This window comes from Scyliorhinus torazame, unplaced genomic scaffold (genome assembly GCF_047496885.1).
Source record: "Scyliorhinus torazame isolate Kashiwa2021f unplaced genomic scaffold, sScyTor2.1 scaffold_201, whole genome shotgun sequence".
NCBI lineage: Eukaryota > Metazoa > Chordata > Chondrichthyes > Carcharhiniformes > Scyliorhinidae > Scyliorhinus > Scyliorhinus torazame.
This window is the reverse complement of record NW_027307928.1, coordinates 2,073-20,158: the sequence shown is the minus strand read 5'-3', so window position 1 is coordinate 20,158 and position 18,086 is coordinate 2,073. Positions and strand designations below refer to the sequence as shown.

At 47.5% G+C, this 18,086-nt stretch overlaps 1 protein-coding gene across 1 annotated transcript in view; it reads right to left on the bottom strand.

Annotated features, from left to right (window-relative positions):
* Positions 1-16,777, bottom strand: part of LOC140405761 (zinc finger protein 219-like) — a 232,893-nt gene extending 216,116 nt beyond the window's left edge. Inside the window, exons 1-2 of the mRNA XM_072494195.1 lie at positions 16,599-16,777; positions 14,640-14,771 (exon numbers count right to left, since the gene is read on the bottom strand). The gene's annotated coding sequence lies outside the window, so the exon portion shown is untranslated. The remainder of the gene's footprint in view (positions 1-14,639; positions 14,772-16,598) is intronic.
* Positions 16,778-18,086: the final 1,309 nt, after the last annotated feature.

The window sequence follows — 18,086 nt, the reverse complement described above, 5'->3', positions numbered from 1 at the left end:
CGTGCTGTACCTGTCCTGGGAGTGTTTGATGGGGACAGTGTAGAGGGAGCTTTACTCTGTATCTAACCCCGTGCTGTACCTGTCCTGGGAGTGTTTGATGGGGACAGTGTAGAGGGAGCTTTACACTGTATCTAACCCCGTGCTGTACCTGTCCTGGGAGTGTTTGATGGGGACAATGTAGAGGGATTTTTACACTGTATCTTACCCCGTGCTGTACCTGTCCTGGGAGTGTTTGATGGGGACAGTGCAGAGGGAGCTTTACTCTGTATCTAACCCCGTGCTGTACCTGTCCTTGGAGTGTTTGATGGGGACAGTGTAAAGGGAGCTTTACTCTGTATCTAACCCCGTGCTGTACCTGTCTTGGAAGTGTTTGTTGGGGACAATGTAGAGGGATCTTTATTCTGTATCTAACCCCGTGCTGTACCTGTCCTGGGAGTATTTGATGGGGACAGTGTAGAGAGAGCTTCACTCTGTATCTAACCCCGTGCTGTAACTGTCCTGGGAGTGTTTGATGGGGACAGTGTAGAGGGAGCTTTACTCTGTATCTCACCCCGTGCTGTACCTGTCCTGAGAGTGTTTGTTGGGGACAGTGTAGAGGGACCTTTATTCTGTATCTAACCCCGTGCTGTACCTGTCCTGTGAGTGTTTGATGGGAGACAGCGTAGAGGGTGCTTTCCTCTGTATCTAACCCAGTGCTGTACCTGTCCTGGGAGTGTTTGATGGGAGACAGTGTAGAGGGAGCTTTACTCTGTATCTAACCGCGGGCTGTGCCTGTCCTGGAACTGTTTGATGGTGACAGTGTAGAGGCAGCTTTACTCTGTATCTAACACCGTGCTTTCCCTGTCCTGGGAGTGTTTGATGGGGACAGTGTAGAGGGAGCTTTACTCTGTATCTAACCCCGTGCTGTACCTGTCTTGGAGGTGTTTGTTGGGGACAGTGTAGAGCGAGCTTTACTCTGTATCTAACCCCGTGCTGTACCTGTCCTGGGAGTGTTTGATGGGAGACAGTGTAGAGGGAGCTTTACTCTGTATCTAACCCCGTACCTGTACCTGTTCTGGGAGTGTTTGATGTGGACAGTGTAGAGCGAGCTTTACTCTGTATCTAACCCTGTGCTGTACCTGTCCTGGGAGTGTTTGATGGGGACAGTGCAGAGGGAGCGTTACTCTGTATCTAACCCCGTGCTATACCTGTCCTGGGAATATTTGATGGGTACAGTGTAGAGGGAGCTTTCGTCTGTATCTAACCCCGTGCTGTCCCTGTCCTGCGAGTGTTTGATGGGGACTGTGTAGAGGGAGCTTTATTGTGTATCTAACCCCGTGCGGTAGCTGTCCTGGGAGTGTTTGATGCAGACAGTGTCGTGGGAGCTTTACTCTGTATCAAATCCCGTGATGTACCTGTCCTGGGAATGTTTGATGGGGTCAGTGTACAGGGAGCTTTACTCTGTATCTAAACCCATGCTGTACCTGTCCTGGGAATGTTTGATGGGGTCACTGTACAGGGAGCTTTACTCTGTATCTAAACCCATGCTGTACCTGTCCTGGGAACGTTTGATGGGGACAGTGCAGAGGGAGCTTTACCCTGTTTCTAACCCCGTGCTGTACCTGTCCTGGGAGTGTTTGATGATGGACGGTGAAGAGGGAGCTTTACTCTGTATCTAACCCCGTGCTGTACCTGTCCTGGGAGTGTTTGATGGGGCCAATGTAGAGGGAGCTTTACTCTGTATCTAACCCCGTGCTGTACCTGTTCTAGGAGTGTTTGATGCAGACACTGTAGAGGGAACTTTACTCTGTACCTAACCCCGTGCTGTAACATCCTGGGAGTATTTGATGGGGACAATGTAGAGGGAGCTTTACTCTGTATCTAACCCCGTGCTGTACCTGTCCTGGTAGTGTTTGATGGGGGACAGTGTAGAGGGAGTGTAACTCTGTATCTAACCCCATGCTGTACCTGTCCTGGGAATGTTTGATGGGGACCGTGTAGAGGGAGCTTTACTCTGTATCTAACCCCGTGCGGTAGCTGTCCTGGGAGTGTTTGATGGGGACAGTGTACATAGAACATAGAACAATACAGCGCAGTACAGGCCCTTCTGCCCACGATGTTGCACCGAAACAAAAGCCATCTAACCTACACGATACCATTATCATCCATATGTTTATCCAATAAACTTTTAAATGCCCTCAATGTTGGCGAGTTCACTACTGTAGCAGGTAGGGCATTCCACGGCCTCACTACTCTTTGCGTAAAGAACCTACCTCTGACCTCTGTCCTATATCTATTACCCCTCAGTTTAAAGTTATGTCCCCTCGTGCCAGCCATTTCCATCCGCGGCAGAAGGCTCTCACTGTCCACCCTATCCAACCCCCTGATCATTTTGTATGCCTCTATTAAGTCTCCTCTTAACCTTCTTCTCTCCAACGAAAACAACCTCAAGTCCATCAGCCTTTCCTCATAAGATTTTCCCTCCATACCAGGCAACATCCTGGTAAATCTCCTCTGCACCCGCTCCAAAGCCTCCACGTCCTTCCTATAATGCGGTGACCAGAACTGTACGCAATACTCCAAATGCGGCCGTACCAGAGTTCTGTACAGCTGCAACATGACCTCCTGACTCCGGAACTCAATCCCTCTACCAATAAAGACCAACACTCCATAGGCCTTCTTCACAACCCTATCAACCTGGGTGGCAACTTTCAGGGATCTATGTACATGGACACCTAGATCCCTCTGCTCATCCACACTTTCAAGAACTTTTCCATTAGCCAAATATTCCACATCCCTGTTATTCCTTCCAAAGTGAATCACCTCACACTTCTCTACATTAAACTCCATTTGCCACCTCTCAGCCCAGCTCTGCAGCTTATCTATATCCCTCTGTAACCTGCTACTTCCTTCCACACTATCGACAACACCACCGACTTTAGTATCGTCTGCAAATTTACTCACCCACCCTTCTGCGCCTTCCTCTAGGTCATTGATAAAAATGACAAACAGTAACGGCCCCAGAACAGATCCTTGTGGTACTCCACTTGTGACTGAACTCCATTCTAAACATTTCCCATCAACCACCACCCTCTGTCTTCTTTCAGCTAGCCAATTTCTGATCCACATCTCTAAATCACCCTCAATCCCCAGCCTCCGTATTTTCTGCAATAGCCTACCGTGGGGAACCTTATCAAACGCTTTGCTGAAATCCATATGCACCACATCAACTGCTCTACCCTCGTCTACCTGTTCAGTCACCTTCTCAAAGAACTCGATAAGGTTTGTGAGGCATGACCTACCCTTCACAAAGCCATGCTGACTATCCCTGATCATATTATTCCTATCTAGATGATTATAAATCTTGTCTCTTATAATCCCCTCCAAGACTTTACCCACTACAGACGTGAGGCTCACCGGTCTATAGTTGCCGGGGTTGTCTCTGCTCCCCTTTTTGAACAAAGGGACCACATTTGCTATCCTCCAGTCCTCTGGCACTATTCCTGTAGCCAATGATGACATAAAAATCAAAGCCAATTGTCCAGCAATCTCTTCCCTGGCCTCCCAGAGAATCCTAGGATAAATCCCATCAGGTCCCGGGGACTTATCTATTTTCAGCCTGTCCAGAATTGCCAACACCTCTTCCCTATGTACCTCAATGCCATCTAATCTATTTACCTGGAGCTCAGCATTCTCCTCCACAACATTATCTTTTTCCTGAGTGAATACTGACGAAAAATATTCATTTAGTATCTCGCCTATCTCTTCAGACTCTACACACAACTTGCCATCCCTGTCCTTGACTGGTCCTACTCTTTCCCTAGTCATTCGCTTATTCCTGACATACCTATAGAAAGCTTTTCGGTTTTCCTTGATCCTTCCTGCCAAATACTTCTCATGTCCCCTCCTTGCTCGTCTTAGCTCTCTCTTTAGATCCTTCCTCGCTACCTTGTAACTATCCATCGCCCCAACTGAAACTTCACACCTCATCTTCACATAGGCCTCCTTCTTCCTCTTAACAAGAGATTCCACTTCTTTGGTAAACCACGGTTCCCTCGCTCGGCACCTTCCTCCCTGCCTGACCGGTACATACTTATCAAGAACACGCAGTAGCTGATCCTTGAACAAGCTCCACTTATCCAGTGTGTCCAACACTTGCAGCCTACTTCTCCACCTTATCCCCCCCAAGTCACGTCTAATGGCATCATAATTTCCCTTTCCCCAGCTATAACTCTTGCCCTGCGGTGTATACTTATCCCTTTCCATCCTTAACGTAAACGTCACCGAATTGTGGTCACTGTCCCCAAAGTGCTCACCTACCTCCAAATCCAACACCTGGCCTGGTTCATTACCCAAATTACCCAAATGTAGAGGCAGCTTTACTCTGTATCTAACCCTGTGCTGTCCCTGTCTTGCGAGTGTTTGATGGGGACAGTGTAGAGGGAGCGTTACTCTGTATCTAACCCCGTGCTGTACCTGTCCTGGGAATGGTTGATGGGTACAGTGTAGAGGCAGCTTTCCTCAGTATCTAACCCCGTGCTGTCCCTGTCCTGCGAGTGTTTGATGGGGACAGTGTAGAGGGAGCTTTACTCTGTATCTAACCCCGTGCTGTACCTGTCCTGGTCGTGCTTGATGGGGACAGTGTAGAGGGAGCTTTACTGTGTATCTAACCCCGTGCGGTAGCTGTCCTGGGAGTGTTTGATGCGGACAGTGTCGTGGGAGCTTTACTCTGTATCAAATCCCGTGATGTACCTGTCCTGGGAATGTTTGATGGGGTCAGTGTACAGGGAGCTTTACTCTATATCTAAACCCATGCTGTACCTGTTCTGGGAATGTTTGATGGGGACAGTGCAGAGGGAGCTTTACCCTGTTTCTAACCCCGTGCTGTACCTGTCCTGGGAGTGTTTGATAGTGGACGGTGTAGAGGGAGCTTTACTCTGTATCTAACCCCGTGCTGTACCTGTCCTGGGAGTGTTTGATGGGGCCAATGTAGAGGGAGCTTTACTCTGTATCTAACCCCGTGCTGTACCTGTCCTAGGAGTGTTTGATGGAGAGACTGTAGAGGGAACTTTACTCTGTACCTAACCCCGTGCTGTAACAGTCCTGGGAGTGTTTGATGGGGACCGTGTCGAGGGAGCTTTACTCTGTATCTAACCCCGTGCGGTAGCTGTCCTGTGAGTGCTTGATGGGGACAGTGTAATAGGAGCTTTACTCTGTATCTAACCCCGTGCTGTAGCTGTCCTGGGAGTGTTTAATGGGAGACAGTGTAGAGGAAGCTTTACTCTGTATCTAACCCCGTGCTGTCCCTGTCCTGGGACTGTTTGATGGGGACAGTGTGGAGGGAGCTTTACTCTGTATCTAACCCCGTGCTGTACCTGTTCTGGGAGTGTTTGATGGGGACAGTGTAGAGGGCGCTTTACACTGTATCTATCCCTGTGCTGTACCTGTCCTGGGAGTGTTTGATGGGGACAGTGTAGAGGGAGCTTTACTCTGTATCTAACCCCGTGCTGTACCTGTCCTGGGAGCGTTTGATTGGGACAGTGCAGAGGGAGCTTTACTCTGTATCTAACCCCGTGCTGTAGCTGTTCTGGGAGTGTTTAATGGGAGACAGTGTAGAGGAAGCTTTACTCTGTATCTAACCCCGTGCTGTCCCTGTCCTGGGACTGTTTGATGGGGACAGTGTAGAGGGAGCTTTACTCTGTATCTAACCCCGTGCTGTACCTGTTCTGGGAGTGTTTGATGGGGACAGTGTAGAGGGCGCTTTACTCTGTATCTATCCCTGTGCTGTACCTGTTCTGGGAGTGTTTGATGGGGAGAGTGCAGAGGGAGCGTTACTGTGTATCGAACCCCGTGCTGTACCTGTCCTGGGAATGTTTGATGGGTACAGGGTAGAGGGAGACTTTACTCTGTATCTTACCCCGTGCAGTACCTGTCCTGGGAGTGTTTGATGGGGACAGTGTAGAGGGAGCTTTACTCTGTATCTAACCCCGTGCTGTACCTGTCCTGGGAGTGTTTGATGGGGAAAGTGGAGAGGGAGCTTTACTCTGTATCTAACCCCGTGCTGTACCTGTCCTGGGAGTGTTTGATGGGGACAGTGCAGAGGGAGCGTTACTCTGTATCGAACCCCGTGCTGTACCTCTCCTGCGAATGTTTGATGGGTACAGTGTAGAGGGAGCTTTACTCTGTATCTAACCCCGTGCTGTCCCTGTCCTGGGAGTGTTTGATGGGAGACAGTGTAGAGGGTGCTTTACTCTGTATCTAACCCCGCGCTGTACCTGTCCTGGGAGTGTTTGTTGGGGACAGTGTCGAGGGAGCTTTACTCTGTATCGAACCCCGTGCTGCACCTGTCCTGGGAATGTTTGATGGGGACAGTGTAGTGGGAGCTTAACTCTACGTCTAATGCCGTGCTGTACCTGTCCTGGGAGTGTTTGATGAGGACAGTGTAGAGGGAGCTTTACTCTGTATCTAACCCCGTGCTGTACCTGTCCTGGGAGTGCTTGATGGCGACAGTGTAGAGGGAGCTTTACTCTGTATCTAACCCCGTGCTGTACCTGTCCTGGGAGTGTTTGATGGGGACATTGTGGAGGGAGATTTACTCTGTATCTAACCCCGTGCTCTCCCTGTCCTGGGATTGTTTGATGGGGACAGTGTGGAGGGAGCTTTACTCTGTATCTAACCCCGCGCAGTACCTGTCCTGGGAGTGTTTGATGGGGACAGTGTGGATGGAGCTTTACTCTGTATCTAACCCCGTGCTGTACCTGTCCTCCGAGTGTTTGATGGGGACAGTGGAGAGGGAGCTTTACTCTGTATCTAACCCCGTGCTGTACCTGTCCTGGGAGTGTTGGATTGGGACAGTGTAGAGGGAGCTTTACTCTGTATCTAACCCCGTGCTGTACCTGTCCTGGGAGTGTTTGATGGGGACAGTGTAGAGGGAGCTTTACTCTGTGTCATGTGAGAGTACCTTTAAGAAATGGGTGTTTAAGAAATGTACCTTTAAGAAATGGGTGTTTACTACTGTAGTGATGTCAGAGAGTGGGTGGAGCTGGGCTGTCTGTCAGCTTTTTACTTTTGTTTTAGGCTGTTTGCTGCAGGGTGTGTTTTAGTTTTGTTTTCAATGTTGGAGCTGAAGCCAGACAGAGCAGGTGTACTGTTGATCTCTCTGTCATGAAAAGACTGTCTCTTGATCATTTGGTGAATTCAGAATTATAAATGTTCTCAGTAGTGAATGTAACCCTAATGTGCTTCTGTTAAAAGGTGTTTCTTCTGGATGTTGTTTGGGAAGTTATTAAGGATTACCTAGTGTTGTATTCTTTGGGGGTTGTATTTGAATTGACGGTTGCTAAGATGTTCACTGTATGTTTTCAAAAGGTTAACTTGAGTTCATAGAATAAACATTGTTTTGCTTTTAAAAAATACTTTTCCATTTCTGCTGTACCCACCTGTAGAGTGGGCCGTGTGCTCCCCATACCACAATCTAGTAAAAGTTGTGGGTCAGCTGAACTCCATGATACACTTTGGGGTTCTCTAAACCCTGGCCCATAACAAATTGGGGGCTCGAGGGGGATAGAAGTCGATCTATTGGATTGGCTGAGTGAACGTAAAGACAGTGAGGGGTGAGCATTTTGTGGTTGCTTTTCAGGTGTGGTATTTTAGTTTAAATGGGGAGTGTATTGTTGACAATGGCTCTTTCAGAGATTTTGACGTTTTTGGGGGTGGAGATGGTCACACACGGTACCTTACGGACAGAGACTAAAAGCAGACTGTTAGATTTGGCAAAAGCATTGCAGTTAACATTACCTGACAAAATGTGAAAAGATGAGGTCATTATGGCAGTGGCTAAACATTTAAAGTTGCCTGAGATACAGTCTGATTGATTATAAATGGCAAATATCTAGTTGCAGATTAAGCAACTTGACCATGAAAAAGAATTGCAGCTTGAATATGCAATGAGAGAAAAAGAAAGAGAAAGCGGGATACAGATCAGGGAAAAAGAAAAGGAGAGCGAAGAAAGAAACAAAGAAAGAGATAGAGAGGAAAAGGAAAGAGATAGCGAGGAAAGGGAAAAAGAGAGAGTTTGAACTTCAGATAATGGCTATGAAACATAACAGTCAGTTAAAATTGGCAGACGTAAAGAGAAACGTACAGTTGGGGGATAGTGATGATAGTGAGAAAGAGTGTCATAGTCAAAGGCTTGGTGGGGATCTATTTAAATATGTCCAAGCATTGGCAAGGTTTGACGAGCAGGAGGTGGAAGCTTTTTTAATTTCATTTGAGAAGCTAGCTAAACAAATGAAATAGCCACATTTCATTGAAACAAAGCTGATAGGTAGGGCGAGTGAAGTGTTTGCAACACTACCGGAGGAGGTATCTGGGGCATCTGAGGAGGTGAAAAAATCCATCTTAGCTGCATACGAACTAGTGCCTAAAGCCTACAGAGAAAGGTTTAGAAATTTAAGGAAATAATTTGGTCAAACATACTTGGAGTTTGAAAGGCTCAAACAGAGTCATTTTGATAGGTGGATAAGGGCTTTGGAAATTGGCGAAACGTATGAAGCTCTCAGAGAAATTATGCTTTTGGAGGAGTTTAAAAATTCAATTCCTGATGTAGTGAGAACTCATGTGGAAGAGATTAGCATCAGAAATGGCAGATGATTATAAATTAGTTCATAAATCAAAGCTTGGTTTCCGACATTAGTTTCAGCCTGTGGGGGATAGAAACTGGGGACATGAGAAATACTCAAGTGGTAAAGGTAAGGGTGATCTGATGGGAGACAATAAAGAGAGTGTACCTCAGATTAAAAAAGAAATCCAGGAGGGTGGAAAAGAGATGAAAAGTTTCAAATGTTTTCACTGTAATAAACTAGGCCATGTAAAGTCACAGTGTTGGTGGTTGAAGAAAAGCACTGGGAAGGCTGATGAGGTAAAACAGGATAAGACAGTGGGGTTTGTTAAAGTGATAAAGGAAAGCCCAAGTGAAGCGAAGGAAGTGCAAAAGATTGTACAGCCTGATCAAGAGGTGATTGATAAGAAGGTGCAGGATCTCTTTAAAGAATCTACTTGTGTGGGTAACGTTTACTCGTGTGTATCAGGAGGAGCAGGTAAAGAAGTCACAATTTTAAGAGATACGGGAGCTAGTCAATCTTTAATGGCAAGAGATGAGGAGTTATGTAGTTTGGGAAGAATGTTGCCAGAAAAGGTGGTAATATGTAATCAGGGTGAGAGGAATAGTGTTTCATTATATAAGGTACGGTTGGAAAGTCCAGTGAAGAGTGGTGAAGTGGTAGTAGGAGTAATAGAGAAACTATCTTGTCCAGGAATACAGTTTATCTTGGGTAATGATATAGCTGGATCGCAGGTGAGAGTGATGCCTGCCGTGGTTGATAAGCCAGTGGGAAATCAGACAACTGAAGTGTTGAAGGACGAATATCCTGGGATTTTTCCGGATTGTGTAGTGACAAGGTCGCAAAGTCACAGGTTAAGACAAGAGGAGAAATCAAAGAGTGAAGATGAAGTTGAAGTGCAATTATCAGAAACGATTTTTGATCAAATGGTTGAAAAAGAACAAGAACAGGTGGAGGATGAGGCGGATATTTTTAGTTCAGGAAAATTGGCGGAGCTACAACAGAAAGATGTAGAAATAAAACGGATGTATCAGAAAGCATGCACGGAAGAGGAATCTGAGAGTATACTAGAGTGTTATTACCGTAAAAGTGATGTCTTGATGAGAAAATGGAAACCTTTACATATGCAGGCGGATGAAAAGTGGGCAAAGGTTCATCAAGTAGTATTGCCGGTCGGGTATAGAAAGGAGGTGTTGCGAGTTGCACATGAGGTACCAGTGGGAGGTCATTTGGGAATAAGGAAAACTCAAGCTAAAATCCAAAAACATTTTTATTGGCCTGGACTACATAAAGATGGAGTTAAATTTTGTCAATCATGTCACACATGTCAAGTGATAGGGAAACTTCAAGCTTTGATAAAACCAGCACCCTTAATATCCATGCCAGCATTTGAGGAACCTTTTACAAGGGTCCTATATGATTGCGTGGGACCGCTTCATTAAAGTAAAAGTGGGAATCAATATCTTTTAACTATAATGGATGTGTCTACTAGGTTTCCAGAGGCTATTCCAGTACATAATATTACAGCTAAAAAGATTGTGGAGGAGTTACTTAAATTCTTTACTAGATATGGACTACCCACAGAAATACAATCGGATCAAGGATCAAATTTTACCTCAAGGTTATTCAAAGAAGTTATGGATAGTTTAGGAATAAAACAATTTAAATCAACTGCGTACCATCCAGAATCGCAGGGAGCGTTAGAAAGGTGGCATCAGACATTAAAGACAATGTTGAGGGCTTATTGTCACGGTTATCCAGAGGACTGGGATAAAGGAATTCCATTTGTACTGTTTGCAATTAGGGATGCACCTAATGAGTCAACCAAATTTAGTTCCTTTGAACAAATTTTTGGTCATGAGGTAAGAGGACCACTTAAATTGATTAAGGAAAAATTGGTGAGTGAGAAATCGGAAATTACATTATTGGATTACGTGTCAAATTTTAGGGAACGATTAAATAGAGCAGGTGAATTGGCTAGAAAACATTTAAAAGTTGCACAACATGTGATGAAACGGGTCGCAGACAATAAATCCAAAGTTCATAGTTTTGCCAGTGGAGATAAAGTTTTAGTATTGTTACCAGTGGTAGGTGGACCTTTAAAAGCTAGGTTTTGTGGACCGTATCAGATTAAAAGGAAGTTAAGTGAGGTAAAAACACCAGATAGAAGGAAGACTCACCGAGTATGTCATATGAATATGCTTAAAAGGTGCTTTGAAATTCAAAGTTATGCCATTTGGCATGAAAAACGCCCCAGCCACATTTCAACGGTTAACTAACAAAGTTGTTTCAGGATTACCCAATTGTGCGGTACACAAAGACGATCTGATAATTTTCAGCCCGACATGGAAAGATCATTTAAAACATCTGATGGAGTTATTCGATCGACTTCAGGAGGTGGGTTTGGTGATAAACCTAGCCAAAAGTGAATTTGGAAAAGCCCAGGTCACTTCCTTGGCCATACAATCGGACAGGGTTGAATGGTCACACGGGATGTGAAACCAACAGTTATTGAGGAGTTTCCGATACCCTCAATACGAAGGGAAATAATGCGATTTCTTGGCATGAGTGGCTTTGATCGAACATTGTGAAAAAGTTTTGTAGCGTGGTTGCTCCACTGATGGACTTGCTGAAGACACGTCAAAAATTTCAGCGGACTTGCAACAGGCATTTGACTGCCTGAAAGCTATGATAACCAATGCTCCTGTGTTGGAGAATTGCAAGGGACTCTGTGATCGGACTGAACTAAAGTATCTGACTTTAAAGAGAAATGCCGAGGCATAGAGAAATGGATGGATCGTGCGGAGACCTTCTTGTTCAAAGAGACTGTCAATCGAAACGGATTTAAGTTGGAGGAAGAAGAACGAAAAAAAATGGACTATATTATTATACCTATTTGCGTGCGTTGTTTTTTTTTTGAAACGACAAAGTATATTTACTGTGTGCATTTCTTAAAGGATCGTGAAAAGGTGAAAAATGAAACCATCTTGAAGTTGATGGGTTTTTGTTTCTTGGGTGGAGGTGTCATGTGAGGGTACCTTTAAGAAATAGGTGTTTAAGAAATGTACCTTTAAGAAATGGGTGTTCACTACTGCAGTGATGTCAGAGAGTGGGTGGGGCTGGGCTGTCTGTCAGCTTTTCACTTTTGTTTTAGGCTGTTTGCTGCAGGGTGTGTTTTAGTTTTGTTTTCGTTGTTGGAGCTGAAGCCAGACAGAGCAGGTGTACTGTTGATCTCTCTGCCATGAAAAGACTGTCTCTTGATCATTTGGTGAATTCAGAATTATAAATGTTCTCAGCAGTGAATGTAACCCTAATGTGCTTCTATTCAAAGGTGTTTCTTTTGTCTTCTGGATGTTGTTTGGGAAGTTATTAAGCATTACTTAGTGTTGTATTCTTTGGGGGTTGTATTTCAATTGATGGTTGCTAAGATGTTCACTGTATGTTTTAAAAAGGCAAACTTGAGTTCATAGAATAAACATTTTTTTGCTTTAAAAAATACTTTTCCATTTCTGCTGTACCACACCTGTAGAGTGGGCCGTGTGCTCCCCATACCACAATCTAGTAAAAGTTGTGGGTCAGGTGAACTCCATGATACACTTTGGGGTTCTCTAAACCCTGGCCCATAACATCTGTATCTAACCCCGTGCTGTACCTGTCCCGGAAGTGTTTGATGGGGACAATGTAGAGGGAGCTTTACTCTGTATCTAACCCCGTGCTATACCTGTCCTGGGAGTGTTTGATTGTGACAGTGTAGAGGGAGCTTTACTCTGTATCTAACCCCGTGCTGTACCTGTCCTGGGAGTGTGTGATAGGGACAGTGTAGAGGGAGCTTTACCCTGTATCTAACCCCGTGCTATACCTGTCCTGGGAGTGTTTGATTGGGACATTGTAGAGGGAGTTTTACTCTGTATCTAATCCCGTACTGTACCTGTCCTGGGAGTGTGTGATGGGGACTGTGTAGAGGGAGTTTTACTCTGTATCTAATCCCGTACTGTACCTGTCCTGGGAGTGTGTGATGGGGACAGTGTAGAGGGAGCTTTACTCTGTATCTAATACCGTGCTGTACCTGTCCTGGGAGTGTGTAATGGGGACAGCGTAGAGGGAGCTTTACTCTGTAACTAATCCCGTGCTGTACCTGCCCTGGGAGTGTGTGATGGGGACAGTGTAGAGGGAGCTTTACTCTGTATCTAACCCCGTGCTGTACCTGTCCTGGGAATGTTTGATGGGGACAGTGTAGAGGGAGCCTTACTCTGTATCTAACCCCGTGTTATACCTGTTCTGGGAGTGTGTGATGGGGACAGTGTAGAGGGAGTTTTACTCTGTATCTAATCCCGTACTGTACCTGTCCTGGGAGTGTTTGATGGGGACAGTGCAGAGGGAGCTTTACTCTGTATCCAACACCGAGCTGTACCTGTCCTGGGAGTGTTTGATGGGGACAGTGTAGAGGGAGTTTGACTCTGTATCTAACCCCGTGCTGTACCTGTCCTGGGAGTGTTTGATGGGGACAGTGCAGAGGGAGCTTTACTCTGTATCTAACCCCGTGCTGTACCTATCCTGGGAGTGTTTGATGGGGACAGTGTAGAGGGAGCTTTACTCTGTATCTAACCCCGTGCTGTACCTGTCCTGGGAATGTTTGATGGGGACAGTGTAGAGGGAGCCTTACTCTGTATCTAACCTCGTGCTTTACCTGTTTTGGGAGTGTGTGATGGGGACAGTGTAGAGGGAGTTTTACTCTGTATCTAATCCCGTACTGTACCTGTCCTGGGAGTGTTTGATGGGGACAGTGCAGAGGGAGCTTTACTCTGTATCCAACACCGAGCTGTACCTGTCCTGGGAGTGTTTGATGGGGACAGTGTAGAGGGACCTTTACTCTGTATCGAACCCCGTGCTGTACCTATCCTGGGAGTGTTTGATAGGGACAGTGTAGAGGGAGCTTTACTCTGTACCTAACCCCATGCTGTACCTGTCCTGGGAGTGTTTGATGGGGACAGTGTAGGGGGAGCTTTACTCTGTATCTAACCCCGTGCTGTACCTGTCCTGGGAGTGTTTGATGGGGACAGTGTAGAGGGAGCTTTACTCTGTATCTAATCCCGTATTGTACCTGTCCTGGGAGTGTTTGATGGGGACAGTGTAGAGGGAGTTTGACTCTGTATCTAACCCCGTGCTGTACCTGTCCTGGGAGTGTTTGATGGGGACAGTGCAGAGGGAGCTTTACTCTGTATCTAACACCGAGCTATACCTGTCCTGGGAGTGTTTGATGGGGACAGTGTAGAGGGACCTTTACTCTGTATCTAACCCCTTGCTGTACCTATCCTGGGAGTGTTTGATGGGGACAGTGTAGAGAGAGCTTTACTCTGTATCTAACCCCATGCTGTACCTGTCCTGGGAGTGTTTGATGGGGACAGTGTAGAGGGAGCTTTACTCTGTATCTAACCCTGTGCTGTACCTGTCCTGGGAGTGTTTGATGGGGACAGTGCAGAGGGAGCTTTACTCTGTATCTAATCCCGTACTGTACCTGTCCTGGGAGTGTTTGATGGGGACAGTGTAGAGGGAGTTTTACTCTGTATCTATTCCCGTGCTGTACCTGTCCTGGGAGTGTTTGATGGGGACAGTGCAGAGGGAGCTTTACTCTGTATCTAACACCGAGCTATACCTGTCCTGGGAGTGTTTGATGGGGACAGTGTAGAGGTACCTTTACTCTGTATCTAACCCCGTGCTGTACCTGTCCTGGGAGTGTTTGATGGGGACAGTGTAGAGGTACCTTTACTCTGTATCTAACCCCGTGTGTACCTGTCCTGGGAGTGTTTGATGGGGACAGTGTCGAGGGAGCCTTACTCTGTAACCCTGTGCTGCACCTGTCCTGGGAGTGTTTGATGGGGACAGTGTAGAAGGAGTTTTACTCTGTATCTATCCTCTGCTCCCAGGGGCGGCTTGGCATGATTTACATATGGTGTGAAGCTCCCTCGGCACTTTCCTGCAGAATTATAGGTGGAAATCTTGCTAATGCTTACTGGATAGATATATCTGAAAATAAGTTACCTGAACGTTCTGGTCACATGCTTCACTCGCCGCTCACGATTCATTGACGGTGGCAGTCACGGGGATAAATTGGGGGGCCTCAACATGTCCCGTGATTGGTGTTCATTGCTGACGAGGGAGTGTGCGACGATCCTACAAAAAAATGGATGAAGAGACTTGCTTAGACTGGTGAGGAGAGGCTTCCCCGCCGCTAGCCCTGCTCTGTTAATACTCAACCACCATCCCCCCAACCCGCCACCACACACACACTCGCCCTTCCGAAGTGTGGGTCCCACGGCCACAGCCTGCGCTCCACTGTCTCGCTCGCTCACGTGCCCCGTATTCTGCGCACCAGGCGGTGAGGCAGCAATTGGCAGTCGCAGCCAGACTCGCACCCAAAACCCACAAAGGCACCCGGGGTTCCGGGGCAAAGGGCTGAATGGCAATCCGGAGAACCCAGCAATGGGGAAGGGAGACAAAGGGGTGGAAAAGCAGAAAGAGGCAAATGGGGAAGGAGGGAGCTATGCTGCTCTGTAATGTTAACACTTATGGTCCTGCTCCCTCTTCATCCCTAGCAGTGTCTCACTCTCCCACTCTCTCTCTTTCTTTCCCCCCTCTCCGACTCCACAAAATCCCTCTTATTGTCTCTCTCGAAAACTCTCTGTCTCCCTTTCTCAGCCACTCGCTCTCGATGTGTTTCACTCTGTGTCTTCATCACCATCGCTCTGTCATGCTCTCTCTTTCTCTCTCTCGTGCGCACCCTCTCTCTGTCTCTCTCTCTTTGTCCGTCTCACTCTATCTCTCTGTCTCACATGCTCACTGTGTCTCACGCTCTTTCTCTCTGTCTCACTCCGTCTGTCTCACTCTCTGTCTCACTCTCTCTCTCTCTCTCACTCTCTCTCTGCCTCGCTCTCTCTGTCCTTGTCTCGCTCTCTCTCTGTCTGTCTCTCTCTTTCTGTGTCTGTCTCACTCTCTATCTCTCTGTCTCACGCTCTCTCTCTGTCTCACTCTCTCTCTCTCTCTGTCTCACTCTCTCTCTCTGTCTCACTCTCTCGCTCTGGCTCTCTCTGCCTGTCTCGCTCTCTCTGTGTCAGTCTATCTCTCTCTCACTCTCTCTCTGCCTCGCTCTCTCTGTCCTTGTCTCGCTCTCTCTCTGTCTGTCTCTCTCTTTCTGTGTCTGTCTCACTCTCTATCTCTCTGTCTCACGTGCTCACTCTGTCTCACGCTCTCTCTCTCTGTCTCACTCTCTCTGTCTCACTCTCTCTCTGTCTCACTCTCTCTCTGCCTCGATCTCTCTGTGCCTGTCTCGCTCTCTCTGTCTGTCTGTCTCTCTCTGTCTGTCTCACTCTCTATCTCTGTCTCACGCGCTCACTCTGTCTCACTCTCTCTCTCTGTCTCACTCTCTCTGTGCTGTCTCGCTCTCTGTCTCTTTCTCTCTCTCTCTGTGGCTCACCCTCTATCTCATGCGCTCACTCTGTCTCACTCTCTGTGCCTGTCTCGCTCTCTGTCTCTTTCTCTCTCTCTCTGTCTCACCCTCTATCTCATGTGCTCACTCTGTCTCACGTTCTCTCTCTGTCTCACTCTATCTCTCTGTCTCACTCGCTCTCTCTCTGTCTGTCTCTCTCTGTCTGTCTCACCCTCTATCTCTCTGTCTCATGTGCTCACTTTGTCTCACGTTCTCTCTCTCTGTCTCACTCTCTCTCTCTCTCTCTCTCTCTGTCTCACTCTCTCTCTGCCTTGCTCTCTCTGTGCCTGTCTCTCTCTCTCTCTGTCCGTCTCTCTCTCTCTGTCTGTCTCACTCTCTATCTTTCTGTCTCACGCTCTCTCTCTCTCTGTCTCACTCTCTCTCTCTCTGTCTCTCACTCTATCTCTGCCTCGCTCTCTCTGTGCCTGTCTCTCTCTCTCTCTGTCCGTCTCTCTTTCTCTGTCTGTCTCACTCGCTCTCTCTGTCTCCATATTTATTTTCTCCCTGTCTCTCACCTTCAATCTGTTTCCACCTTGGTGCATCCTTGGCTCTGGCTTGGTGTGTGGGAGAAGACACCCCACACGCAGATATGCGGAGGTCGAGCGCTTGCCCAGAAACTGCTTCTTTCCACACAACATAATGATCCCCATTGATTAAGCTGCCCAATTTCTTCGTTATTCACACCCCATGAACTGGTCAGCAAGAAGCGAGGGTGACCGCCTCAGAAGCTGCCAAAGAGAGAGGGAGGGAGAAGCAGGGACAAACAGAGAGATGAAGGGAGAGAATGAAAACAACTCCTCACAACTTACTTTCCCACCTTGCAATGTACCGTCTGCCAAATTGTTCCCTTCATTTAAGTCATGAATAAAGCGTTAATATAGCGGGGCCTGTACAGCTCAGTTGGCTAGATAGCTGAGTCCTGATGCAGAGCGAGGCCAGCGCCGCGGGATCGATTCCCGTACCGGCTGAGGTTATTCACGAAGACCCTGCCTTCTCAACCCTGCCCCTTGCCTGAGGTGTGCTGATCCTCAGGTTAAATCATCACCAGTCACCTCTCCCCCTCAAAGGGGAAAACCTCATCTGGGACCATGACGACTTTACTTTAATATAGGCTGTGGACAGCCAAGGCCCGAGCTCTGTGCTTTGCGTCACTCCGTTAGTCACAGCCTGCCAACCAGAAAATGACCCACTGTTTTCTGTCCACTAACCAGACAAGTGGCAAGGAACATTTGTGCCCCACAAGTGCCATGCAATGACCATCTCCAACAAGACAGAACCAAACCAACTTGCCTTGTCATACAATGGCGTTCCGATCGCTGAATCCCCCACTATCAACATCCTGGGGGTTACCATCGATCAGAAACTGAACTGGACCCAGCCATATAAATACTGTGGCTGCAAGAGCAGGTCAAAGGCTGAGTAACTCACCTCCTGACTCCCCCCAAAGCCTGTCCACCATCCACAAGGCACAAGTCAGGAGTGCGATGGGATACTCTCCACTTGCCTGGATGAGTGCGCCCCAACACTCGAGAAGCTCGACACCATCCAGGACAAAGCAGCCCCGCTTTGATCAGCACCCCATCCACAAACATTCACTCCCTCCATCACCGACGCACAGTGACAGCAGCGTGTGTACCATCTACAAGATGCACCGCAGCGACTCACCAAGGCTCCTTCGACAGCACCTTCCAAACCCACCACCTCTACCATCTAGAAGGACAAGGGCGCAGCAGACACATGGGGAACTCCACCACCTGCAAGTTCCCCTCCGAGCCCCACACTCACCACCCTGACTGGGAAATATATCGGCCGTTCCTTCACTGTCACTGGGTCACAATCCTGGACCTCCCTCCCTGACAGCACTCTGGGTGTTACCCACACCACACAGGGACTGCAGCCGGTTCGAGAAGGCGGCTCACCCACCACCTCCTCAAGGGGCAATTAGGGACGGGCAGTAAATGCTGGGCCCGGCCAACGACGCCTGCATCCCGTGAATGAATAAA